Consider the following 13442-nt stretch of genomic DNA (forward strand, 5'->3'; position numbering starts at 1 on the left):
AGATCTTAGAAATTTTCATGAATCTTAGAAACTTTCCAGGAATTGATGTAAATATCACTTGTCTACTTTGTTGAATTCACTGCTTCCTATTTTATTTTTATTTATTTATTTATTTATTAGAGACAGGGTCTCACTCTGTCATCTAGGTTGGAGTACAGTGGTGTGATCATAGCTCATCATAGCCCCCAACTCCTGAACTCAAAAGATCCCCTGCCTCAGCCTCCTAAGTGTTGAGATTACAGGTGTGAGCCATGGTGCCTGGCCTGCTTCCCATTTTAAGAACTGAAAATATGGGCCGGGCGCAGTGGCTGACACCTGTAATCCCAGCACTTTGGGAGCCGAGGTGGGTGGATCACGAGGTCAAGAGATCGAGACCATCCTGGTCAACATGGCGAAACCCCATCTCTACTAAAAATACAAAAAATTAGCTGGGCACGGTGGCACGCGCCTGTAATTCCAGCTACTCAGGAGGCTGAGTCAGGAGAATTGCCTGAACCCAGGAGGCGGAAGTTGCGGTGAGCCGAGATCGCGCCATTGCACTCCAGCCTGGGTAACAAGAGCGAAACTCCGTCTCAAAAAAAAAAAACCAAAAAACTGAAAATATTTGCATGGTTTTAATGTTCCCATTTGTTTTAAGGATATCAGCAACAACCATATGCATACAGTGACTTTTCACAAGAACTTTGCATATAATTCTTTTCAGACAGAAATTTGCACTTCTACAGTAGCAGGGATCTCTCATTATTTTTATTTTAAATTTGTCTTTCTTAATTTTTACAAATATTTTCTTAGTGCTTTAAAATTCATTTAGAAAGGATGCAGGAACAAATTAGGAGCTGAGGGTATCAGCTTCTTCTGTGCCATCCCTTGACTTGATGGTATTAGCTATAAGCAGCGGGCCTATTCCTTTTTTTGAGCTTTGGATCTAAACATAAATTTCCAAAGGCCTACATTGTTACTTTAGTATTTTTGCAAGCCACAGATTATTATATTCATTTAGACATCCTAACATCAACCTTCCCATCTTTTGCAATGAATAATTTGTTGTATAGGCCTCCCTCAGGCCTGACCTGACCTGCACTAATTTTAAAGACAAAAATTTCCTTTATCCCTTAACTGGATCACTTGTGATTATACAGCCAAAATTGCAGTCTTGACACTCATGTGGGATTTATTTTTCTGTTTCTCCCCCCAAATTTGCCTTCTAGAAGTTTAAATGTATCTAGCCTACTATCCTACTATGTTTAGCATTTTTCTTCTGGATATCACATACTCTAGGAATGCATAGTTGTTTTTCTCCTTAGGTGTCCAACTCTTCTACTTTCACTAATTATTTATCCCATGTTGATAAGAATTATATTCTTAAAAACTTTTCCCTCTTGCTTCTTGTACTCTCTGTGAGATGCAACTGTCAGCAAAGTAAAGCAAAAATATGCCATCTGACTTGCTTTGTAGTTTAATAGACCCCAGCAGAATCACTGGAAAACATTGCCTTGCCACTGGGCAAGCACAGACTCTATCTTCACAAATAATCCCTATTCAAGAGTCACTTTTTCTACACCTTAAGCTGTGATTTAGAAATCTTTATTTAGTTCAGTGGCACTATCTGTAAAGCTAGAAAAGTGTCAACACAAAAAGCAAATTAATACCACTTAGTAACAATTATTAGCAATTTATAAGACTCACCAATTTTAAGCAGTCATCGGAATTAAAAGGGAAAAATTTCCCAGAAAAAAAGCTCATAGTTTTTTTGACTTTTACCTTTTGGATAAAGATAAAACTTGAACCAGCTTCTTTCTCTCATGAATCATACAATGCTAAGTGGTAAAACCAGGACTCAAATACATTTGTCATTCAGTGAAACAAAAAATTCTGTAATATTTGAGTGTAAAAGTCTAGCATGTATCTACTCATTTTGGAACAAATATTACTCTGATAAAATGATATTTAATATTCTTTGTTTTAATCACTAATTATGATGTGTTTTCACTTTAGTAGTGACTAGTCTCATGACATTTTGCAGTTAGAGCACTGGCTTTGAAAACAGGCAAGCCTGAGATTTAAATTTCTTTCAAATATTTCAACATTATCTATAACTCTTATCAACTGCATATAACTTAATTCTGTAATCTTAGGAAGGTGGTTTTACAACTTTTGATTCATTGCAATAAAAATGAACCAGAGGTTACTCAGAGATGATACCATGTAATTCAATAGAACATAGTACAGTGCTACGAGGGGAGGCTCCAGGATTTCTATATAGAGAGAGCATCAGAATGACAATCTTGTGAAAGGGGTATCTAGAGAAATTAACTTCAAGTGTTTTGCCTATGAAGCTCCCTGGTTTTCATTGGAGAGCATGTTTATTGAAATGGTTTTGAGAACACCAGTGAAGAATAATGAAAAGGATACTAAGATCCTCTTCTAGGTTGTCCACTGACACAACCATTACATATTATATGAAGTATTACTTAAGGCAAATAATATAACCTCTGACCCTTAGTAAGCTTACAGAACTACTATGAGAATTCAATATTGTAATAATTTATAAATAATTTCAAATACATACAATTGTTAACACATGTATATGAGAATAGTACAGAAGTACTAGTGACAGAACCTTCAGATATGCATGTATTTCATAGAATAGGAGCTCTATGATATGCTGTGGACTGAATGAATAAATTTCATTGAAAGCAACTGTGTATTTCAAACTGGAATGTGGGGGTGATTTAGATGTTGGTAATAGAGTTGTTTCCTTGCTCTTTCATAAAGAAACTCAAAGGATATCAAAGACTTCCTAAAAATAGTGCACCAAAGATACCTTAGGCCATGCCTTCAAATACTTCTAAGAGTTTTAGGTGACTAAATGGACCATTGATCTCTACAGCAGAGGAAAGTTGCTAACAGCCCTGAAAACACTGAGGGAATTCTGGTTCCAATATGAAGACTTACGTTCCACACTGAACTTAGAGTTTCATCTGTAATTTTAGGTTCAAAGTAGAATACAGAGTGATTAGAAAGATTACAAGCCTAGACTAAGGATAAAGGTGATATTTACTACACTAAGTGATGACTGACAATTTTTTAACATTTTGGGGGAAAGAAAGGTGATAACTGACCATCTTTATGTGAAAAATATTAATTTATAACAGTATTAATTCATTTTCTATTAGGTAAGTTTAACTTTTATATGAGAATTATAGCATTTTTTAACAAATGTATGAAGAAGAAATTATTATAATCTGCATCTTTGACAAGATATTCACATTATAGGTATAAATAGCTCTGACTAGCCTTTAATAAGCCTGACCTCTAGAGAAGTACTTATTATAGGAAAATATCATAAACCCAGCCAGACATTAAAACTTAAAAAGAAAATACTAATACCAAGTCCAAATTCAAAATAACCAAATGAGGATTCCAGCAGGTTGGTACTAGCATTTAGTGTTTTTTAAATGAAGGATTCTAATGAACTTCTTAGATTGAATAACACTAGTCTGCATTTTATAAATCAAAGTTATAACATAATGAGGAAAAAAGTGTTCCAGTTGTAATTAGAGTCCTTCTCTTATGTTTATTGGAGTGACATTCAGCTCTATGAATAGGATGAAACATCATTTTGTACTTTAATTTGAGCAAATGATGAAAATTAAGCAGAGTTGACTTGATCCAATCTTCCTGCAGTCTGCCAGGTCATCAAGTGGTAATAATCATAAGCATCCATGAACAAATTATATTGGTTTCTCTGAGTCAATTCCTACATTGATTAAATGAGTCATGGCCATTTTTAATTATTTAAGATCCAAGAGCACATATGGAAATAGTTGGGTTTTTGAACTTGTCATTTTAGCCAAATTTCAATTTTAGTAATTATTCTGCTTACCTCATTTCCCCATGATATTATAGGGTTGTCGTTGTTTCTTTCTTTCTTTTCAAATTGTACTCAAAGCTTCCTGTTCTCAGCTGTGTAAATTGAAAAAACACAATGGTTTCAATTCAGATGCAAATAGAAATAACCATTCTGAATGAACTATTTTATAGTTTAGGATAAAAGATTATTAAAATAAGCAAGAAAAATATCAGAGATAGAGAAAATTGACACAATTTTGCTATAAGCAACTTTCTTCTCCAGTGAAACCTTTTTGTTTCAGAAAGTCAAGATATTGTCATTTTAAAACCTTGAAGAAAGCCTGGACCAGAAGAGAAAAGGTGCTTTCCCTAATCATTACCTTACTTGTTATTTGTATAGTACTTAGCAGTGTATAACAAACTTTCATATATATTGCCTAATCTCATCCTCTTTCTAGATAGACAGGGAAGATGTTTTCTTCTGCTTTGACAGACAGTTGAACTTAGATTAATATCCTAATGGTCTGTTGATAAATGTTTAACAACTGCAACCCTAATTGTGGGAAAATGTTTATGTATATAAGCATGTGTACATATATAAGCTTATACAACCTTTACTGATATAAAGGATGTGTAGCAAATAATTTACAAATAATATTAACATAGATATTATTCTGTATTGTAAATTCCCTATAGCTACCTGATTCTCACAGAACGCTTTGGTTGATTTTTACAATTATCTTACAACCATGCCCAACCTGTAGTTACAACTGACAATATAAATGTTGGTTAACATTTATATATACTAATGAGTAAGATAAAAATTAAATAACTAAGGCATATGCTAAACCATGATATGATTTCTTTATTGAATTACATAATCATTTTCAAATATACAATTTCCTGTGCACCTCTTCCCAAGTCTGCATTCAGTATTGTCACATTGGTAGTTTCAAATCAGCCATGATGGGAGTATTTATACCATGCAAGTCAGAAAATGCTACAAATTAGGACTTGTGATTTACAACAACACAATTTTATATAGTATTACCAACATACAGATACAATAGATGTAAATAATCTCAAGAACATACGTAATAACAAGATGTATTATAATAAGTGGGAGTGATGAGCTTTGAGTATTGTCTTTGTTTTCAATATAATTCATTTTAAGTTTATATAACTTATTTTTAATAATCAGCTTGCAAGATTTCTAAAAATTGCATGAGCCAATTTGAGTCAAGTCCAGCACACTACTGACATACTCCGTTCTTTAAGAAAATACAGTATAAAATACATGCAAAACAGCCAAAGTCTGATCATAAAAGCCATAGTCCCTCCGAGCTGGCTGTCCTGGACTGCTTTTTCCCTCTCTTCCCTCTTTTAGAATAACCTTTTCTGATCCTCCTTAAAACCCGATTCTTGCTCTGTTTTTTTCACTTAATGAGTCTGTCCTTTACGAGACACCTCACCTGAAGGGTTTGTTTAGCTGTCTGGTCTTCCTGGTTTGACTTTAAACTTTCCCCAAGTAATACAGATTGGATTTGCTTCCCTTTCAAATTCTCTAATTCAGCAACACTTACTTGTCTCCTTCCTCTCACCATATCCAAAAAACACAAAAATCAGTGGGAAAGACTCAAACACCCAAGTTACAAGGCTGGCATTATTATAAGTTTTAAATTCAAGGTCATGTCTTCTGACTCAATAGTTAGTGCTCTTAAAACAACAACAACAACGACAAAAAAATCCATTCTTTAAAATAAGGAGATAACTGACAGAAAAGACCATCTACTTTTTTTTTTAACCTCTGTCTCCCTCACTACCCCAGTCTGGTAGAAATGATTCATGAAGAGCTAACATGTTAAAAAGACAAAGGGAAGAAAAAAAGGAACTCACACCTACAAACTTCTTGCATATGTAACAAAGTCTAATCTTAACATTTATATGCCTGGGGGCCGGGTCCAGTGGCTCACACCTGTTCCCAGCACTTTGGGAAGCACAGCGTGATGATCACAAGGTCAGGAGTTGGAGACTAGCCTGGCCAAGATGATGAAACCTCGTCTGTACTAAAACTGCAAAAATTATTGTATTTCTTAGGACATGGTGGCAGGTGCCTGTAATCACAGTTACTTGGGAGGCTGAGGCAGAGAACTGCTTGAACCTGGGAGGTAGTGGTTTCAATGAGCCTAGATCACACCATTGCACTCCAGCCTGGGCGACACAGCGAAACTCCATCTCAAAAAAAAGGCATAAATAAAAGAAATATTTATATTCCTAAAATTATTTTGTTGATATCAAGCTTTACTTTTGTGTTTTTAGAATCATATGTTGTTTATCTTTAGATATAATTTAGATTTAAACTCCCTAAAAATGATACCCTACCAATTTATATAATGTTTAAGTTAAACTCTCTTAAAATGACACCCTAACAAATTATATAATGTTCTTATACGAAGTCACATTAAATTTTAGATCTGTGGAGACTTTGAAGCAAAAGAAGAGTACCAAAGTCATCTAACTACAGACAGAAGCATTTTAAACCTCCCATTGCTACAAGTCAAAAGTCATAAATCAAAAGAAAATGTAGTTTAAGCAGATATATTTGTAATTAAGAACACTGTTGGTTTGGAAATGTCTTAAACAAAAATGAAAATTTCTTAATAATGGAAATAAAAAACATGTGAACTCTACTATTCCTCAAGAATTAATTAGCTGCTCGAATTTATTTCTGAAGTGTCTGTTACCTATCTTGTAAAGTGGGAATAGTTATGTTGATCCCACACTAAAGTAACATTTTCTACTTTAAACAATGGGGGTTGGCCTGAATAAGAAATTTACATAATTTTATATGATTTATAAGTTAAAGTTTAGCTGGGCAACATTAAAAAAAATCTGCTTGAAACAAAAGGTTCCAATGAGAATCAGAATTCAGACCACCTCAGTGCTTTTTAGACAGGTTCAAAACTAGACACATATTAGCATATTTATAATTCTTGATTGCTGCTGCCTCTATCTGAGCCTAAGGAATCAGGGAAAATATTGGATGGTCAAGAAATTATACATTTTCAAATATTAAATATTTTGAAACCCCTGGCTGTGTTTTTCTATAAAGAAATCACTTTTGTTTTTTGTTTGTTTGTTTGTTTAGGAGAGGCATGGTCCCTCTCTCTCACCCAGGCTAGAGTACAGGTGTATAGTGGCACAATCATAGCTCATCAAAGCCTCCAACTTTTGGGCTTGAGGATCCTCCTACATCAGCCTCCTGAGCAGCTGGGACTACAGACACATACCACCATGTGTGGCTAATGTTTATTTTATTTTATTTTTGTAGAAATAGAGTCTTACTATTTTGCCCAAGCTGGGCTCCAATTCCTAGGCTCAAGCATCTTCCTGCCCTGACCTCCCAAAGTGCCAGGGTTATAGGCATGAGCCAAAGCCCAAAGGGTTACTTTTAAATGATTTCCTGTTTTCCCACCATTTTAAAAATTACATATATATATATATATGTCATGTATATATACATAAATTATACATATATGTTGTATATATATTAAAATTATACACACACACACACATATATATATATATATATATATATATATATATATATATATATATATATAAAGGTTTAGAAAACATTACCTTTGGTAGAATGTATGTGTTTTTAAGGTATTCATGGTTGTAATTTTGCTGTAGAAATTACTACAAAATTTGATTTTAAACATATTTCCCAAAATCTACCTTCTTAACTTTCTGCTCACATTCTAAGAATGAGTCAGTTTTTCTTAGAAGTATTATTAATTGCTTTATTTTATTATTTTATTTTAGGTCAATATCTCAATATTCAGATATGTTCTGGTTTTCTAGCAAATTAGTATCCCAGTGCAAACTATTCTTTCTAAAATATTCCAATTTAAAAATTTTTTTCCTCATTATAGATTTTTACCTATATGAATTATAGACTTGGTTAACTAAGATAATATATTTCTGCCTTGTAATCTGTAAGAAGGCAATCATTTGTTTTATAAATAAAGAAGGGAGGAGTCAAGTAGAATGATAAATAGTACATGGAAACTACTGGTTGGAATGCCATGAAAAGATCATTACAATAGCCATCCTAACACATGTGAAGTGATATCTATTGTGATTCTGATGTGCATTTTTCTGAATGATTAGTGATGTTGAACATCTTATCACCTATCTGTGGGCCATTTGTATGTGTTCCTTGGACTAATATCTATTCAAACCCAAAGCATATTTTTAAAAGATGGTTATTAATTGTTGCTTTTTCTATGCATTGAGCTGTATGAGTTCCTAACATATTTTCAAATTAACCCCTTATCTGATACCATGGTTTACAAATATTTTCTCCTATTCTGTAGGCAGCCTTTTCATGCCATTGATTGTTTCCTTTACTGGACAAAAGCTTTTTAGTTTTAAGTATTTCTACTTGGCTGTTTTTCATTGTGTTGCCTATGCTTTTGGAGTTACATCCATGAAGTCATTGCCAATACTAACATCATTAAGTTTTTTTCCTATATTTTCTTCTAATAGTTTTACAGTTTCAGGACTTATGTTTAAGCACTTAAACCATTTTGAGCAAGGATCCACTTTCATTCTTTTGCATGTGGATGTGCAAATTTCCCAGCACCAATTATTGAGAAAATGATGCTTTCCCCATTGTTTATTCTTGGTGCCTTTCTTAAAGATAGGTTGATTATATACATGTGGGTTTACTTTGGGCTTTCTATTCTGTTCCATTGGTCTATATGTCCTTCTTTATGCCAGTACTATACTGTTTAAATTACTATATTAAAATTTCATTTAATTATTAAATTAATATATACCAAATAGCCTTGTAATATATTTTGAAAATCAGGAAGTGTGATGCCTCCAGCTTTGCCCTTTCTTCTTGAACTTGTTTTGGCTATTTGGTGTTTTTTGTGATTCCATATAAATCTTAGAACTATTTCCTCTCTTTCTGTGAAAGACATAATTGGGTTATTTTGATAGGGATTGCATTGAATCTCCACATTACTTTAGGTAATACAGACATTTCAACAATATCGTCTTCCAACACATTAACATAGGATATCTTTCATTTGTTTATACTTTAATTTTTTTGTCAGTGGTTTATAGGATTCAGTATATTAGTCTTTCATCTACTTAGTAAGGCTATTCCTGAGTATTTTATTATTTTTGATGGCATTGTAAACAGAATTGTTTTTCTAATTTCCTTTACAGATAGCTCATTGTTAGTGTATAGAAACACAGCTAATTATTGTATGTTGATTTTATATCCTGCATTACTGAGTCATTTATTAATTATAACAGTAGTTTGGTAGAGTCTTTAGGGTTTTCTATATATAAAATCATGCCATCTACAAGTATGGATAACTTTACTTTTTTCTTTCTCACCTACATGCCTTTTTTTTTTCTTGCCTAATTACTCTGGCCAGGATTTCTCTACTAGGCTGAAGAAAAGTGGTGAGAGTGGGCATCCTTGCCTTGTTCCTTGTCTTAAAGAAAACACTTTAAAAAGTTCTTCACTATTGAGTATAATGTTGGCTATGGTCATCTCATGAATGACCTTTTTATATTAAGGTAATTTCCCTCTATTTCTGTCAAGGGTTTTTAACATGAAAGGATGTTGAATTTTAACAATTTTTTTTGCATCTATTGAGATCATGTGATTTTCATCTTTCATCCTGTCAATGTGGTGTATTACCTTAATTGATTTTCATATGTTGAATCATACTTGCCTTCCAGGGGTAAACTGCAGTCTGTCATGGGTGACTGATCCTCTTAGTAAGTTGCTGAATTTGGTTTGTCAGTATTTTGTTGAAGATTTTTGCATCTATGTTCATCAAGGATACTGGCCTGTAGTTTTCTTTTCTTCTGATATTTTTGTTTGACTTTGGTATCAGGGTAGTACTGGCCTCATAAAATCAGATTGAAAGTGTTCCATCTTCCTCAATTCTTTAGAAAAGATTAAGAAGAATTGGCATTAATTCGTTTTTGAATGTTTGGTAGAATTCACTATCGAAGCCATTTGGTTCTAAGCTTTTCTTTGGTAGAAAGTTTTTGATTACAATTTCAATCCCTCCACTGGGTATAGGTCTATTCAGATTTTCTGTTTCTTTATGACTCAATCTTGGTAAGTTGTATGTTTCTGAGAATTTATCTATTTCTTGCAGGTAACCCAATTTATTGGTATATAGCTGCTCATAGTAGTTTCTTACAATCTTTTCCTTAATAGTTTGTTTCCCTCAGTTGTAATGTCTCCTGTTTTATTTCTAATTTTATTTATTTGGATCTTCCCTGTTTTTTTTTTTTTTTTTCTTTTTGGTTAATCTATCTAGTAGTTTGTCTATTTTGCTTCTTCCTTCAAAAAATAAACTCTTAGTTTTGTCTATTTTTCTGTCACTTTTTTATTCTCTATTTCATTTATTTTTGTTCTAATCTTTATTATTTCCTTCCTTCTGCTAGCTTTGAACTTAGTTTGATTTTCTTTTTCAGTTTCTTGAGATGTGAAGTTAGGCTGTTTATTTGAGAGTTTCCTGCTTTTTAAATATAGACATTGATAGCTATAAACTTCTTTGTCAGTACCACTTTTGCTGCATTCCCTAAGTTTGGGTTATTTTTGTTTTTGTTTTTTAATTTTCATTTGTCTTTGTAATTTTCCTTTTCATTTCTTTTTTGACCCATTGGTTGCTTAAGGTGTGTTAAATTGCCACATTTTGCAAATTTTCCAGTTTTTCTTCTGCTGACTTCCTAGTTTTATTTTATTGTGATTGGGAAAGATATTTGGTATGATTTCAGTCTTTTTAAGTCTGTGAAGACATGACTCGTGACCCAACATGTGCTCTATCCTGAAGGCTGTTCCATGTACAATGAGAAAAATGTATATTCTACTGCTCTTTAGTGAAATGTTTTGTATAGATCTGTTAGATTCATTTGGTCTATAGTGTTGTTCAGATCCTGTTCCTTATTGATTTTTTTTCAAATGTTATATTACAGAAAGTGAGATACTGAAGTCTCTCACAATTATCATTTTTTATCAGTTCTGTTAAATTTTGCATTGTATATTTAAGTACTCTGATGTTGATGTATATCTATTTATAGTTGTTATATCTTTTTGGTGAGTTGACCATTTTATCTTTGTATAATGTTCTTCTTTGTCTCATGGCAGTTTTGACTTCAAGTCTATTTTGTCCAATATAAGTATAGCCAGTTTTTCTTTTGTTTAAAATTTACAGCACATTTATTTCTTTTATCAGTTCTGTTAAATTTTGCATTGTATATTTAAGTACTCTGATGTTGATGTATATCTATTTATAGTTGTTATATCTTTTTGGTGAGTTGACCATTTTATCTTTGTATAATGTTCTTCTTTGTCTCATGGCAGTTTTGACTTCAAGTCTATTTTGTCCAATATAAGTATAGCCAGTTTTTCTTTTGTTTAAAATTTACAGCATATTTTTCCATCCCTTCACGTTCAGCCTAGATGTGTCCTTAAATCTAAAGTACATGTATGTAAACTTAATAAGTTGTCAGATGTATTAAATTTACATAAACTGATCCAACATAAGTTGAATCTTGTTTTTTTATACATTCAGCTACAGTATGTCTTTTGATTGAGGAGTTAATCTTTTTTACATTTAAAGTAATTAATGTACTTCCTTTTGATGAGGAACTACTTACTTTAGCCATGTTTGTTTATTACCTTGTAGTTCTTTTTGTTCATCTTTTTCTCCTTGCTGTATTCTCTTGTATTTTGTTTCGTTTTCATTGCTATACTTTTATTTCTTTTTCTTCTTTTTGTGCATCTTCTGCATGTATTTTCTTTGTGGGTACCATGTAGCTTGCAATAAAACAACTCATAGTCATAACAGTTTATTCTATGCTTTTAACCACTTAACTTCAACTGCATACAAAAGCTACATTTTTACTTCTCCCCCTACCCCTACCACATATATGGTATGTTCTTGATGTCATGATTTACATCTTTTTATGTTGTGTATCATTTAACATATTTTATAGTTATACTTATTTTAGTACTTTTGACTTTTTTATACTATGATTGAAAGTTTACCCACTACCATTGCAGTATTATAGTATTTGTCTTTATATTTACCCTTACCGGCAAGTTTTATACTTTCACATGTTTTATTATTGCTATTTAGCTTCCTCTTACTTTAACTTGAAGAACTTCCTTTAGCATTTCTTCGTAGGCAGATCTAGTAATGATGAACTCCCTCAGGTTTTATTTGTGAAGGAAAGTCTTTCTCTCTCCTTTATTTTTGAAGGACCATTTTTATCAGGTATGGTATTTGTAGCAGAGGTCTTTTCTTTCAGCACTTGAATTTATTATCATCTACCTCCTCTGGCCTGCAATGTTTCTGCTGATAAATATGTTGATAACCCCATAGAAGTTTCCTTGTATGGGATGAGTCAATTTTTTTTTGCTGCTTTCAAAATTTGTGTTCAAATTTCATCAATTTAATTATGTATCTCCCTATGAATTTCTTTGAGTTTACTGTATTTGAATTTGTGGAACATCCTTGATGGGAGTGTTCATTTTCTTCCATGGATTTGGGAAATTTTCATTTATTATTTCTTTGAATAAGCTTTCTGCCTCTTTATTTCTATTTATCCTTCTTCTTACACTCCCATAATGTTTATTAGTCCACTCAATGGCATCCTACAAGTCCCTTAAGCTTTCTTCATTCTTTTTCATTATCTTTTCTTATTGCTTTTCTAACTGGATAATTTCCAGTGACCTGTCTTGAATTTCACTGATCCTGTCTTCTGTTTGATCTCCTCTGCTGTTGAACTTCTCTAATTAATTTTTCATTTCAGTTATTTTATTCTTCATCTCTATGATTTTTCTGGCATTTTCTTATATTTTCTATATCTGTTAAAATTCTCCTTTTGTTTATATGCATTGGTCTCCTGAACTCACTGAGCATCTTTATGAGCATCTATATGAATTTTCTATCAGGTAAACCATATCTGTTTCATTAGGGTTGGTTTCTGGAAGATTATCCTGTTGCTTTGTTTGGAACATATTTTCCTGTTTCTTTATTCTTGACTCTTTGTGTTTGTGTCTGCACGTTAGACAAATCAACCACCACTCCTAGTCTTTATAGACTGACCTTGTACAGGAGAGAACCATCACCAATCAGACCAGCCAGAGGTTCCAAGGGACCCTCAAATCCCCATGCTAGATAAAACTGTTGTCTTTGTTCTCACTGATCATCAGGCATCTAGAATGTGCTAGATCTCATCAGTGTTCTGAGACAGGTAAGACAGATGTCAATGCCTCTGGGAGCCCTCAGCACAATCAGACTGTTGGAAATATGATCCAATCCTTTTCTTCCCTCACAAGGGAAAAGCTGGGAGCTATGAGGGAAAAGCTGGGAGCTAAGGTTTTTTCCTACCCACTCACTTGGCATTTACCAAGGAAGTGGGGCTGTGGCATATGTTAACTTACTATTTCAAACTATAGTCTCTGGTCTCAGTAGCTCCTAGGTAACTATAATATGCCAGACTTCATTAGTTCTCTAAGCCAGGAAAGACAAAATTCA

At 32.9% G+C, this 13442-nt stretch overlaps 1 protein-coding gene and 1 long non-coding RNA gene across 8 annotated transcripts in view; one reads left to right on the top strand and one right to left on the bottom strand.

Annotated features, from left to right (window-relative positions):
* Positions 1-13442, bottom strand: part of LOC108588780 (uncharacterized) — a 428081-nt gene that overhangs the window by 351921 nt on the left and 62718 nt on the right. For all 6 annotated transcript variants that reach the window (XR_013528527.1, XR_013528526.1, XR_013528528.1 and 3 more), the window contains exon 2: positions 3887-3966. This is a non-coding gene — a long non-coding RNA (uncharacterized LOC108588780). The remainder of the gene's footprint in view (positions 1-3886; positions 3967-13442) is intronic.
* GPR149 (G protein-coupled receptor 149) overlaps positions 1-13442 on the top strand; it is an 88245-nt gene that overhangs the window by 23483 nt on the left and 51320 nt on the right. The gene's annotated exons all lie outside the window — the stretch shown is intronic.

The sequence above is a fragment of the Callithrix jacchus genome, chromosome 17 (assembly GCF_049354715.1).
Source record: "Callithrix jacchus isolate 240 chromosome 17, calJac240_pri, whole genome shotgun sequence".
Lineage (NCBI taxonomy): Eukaryota > Metazoa > Chordata > Mammalia > Primates > Cebidae > Callithrix > Callithrix jacchus.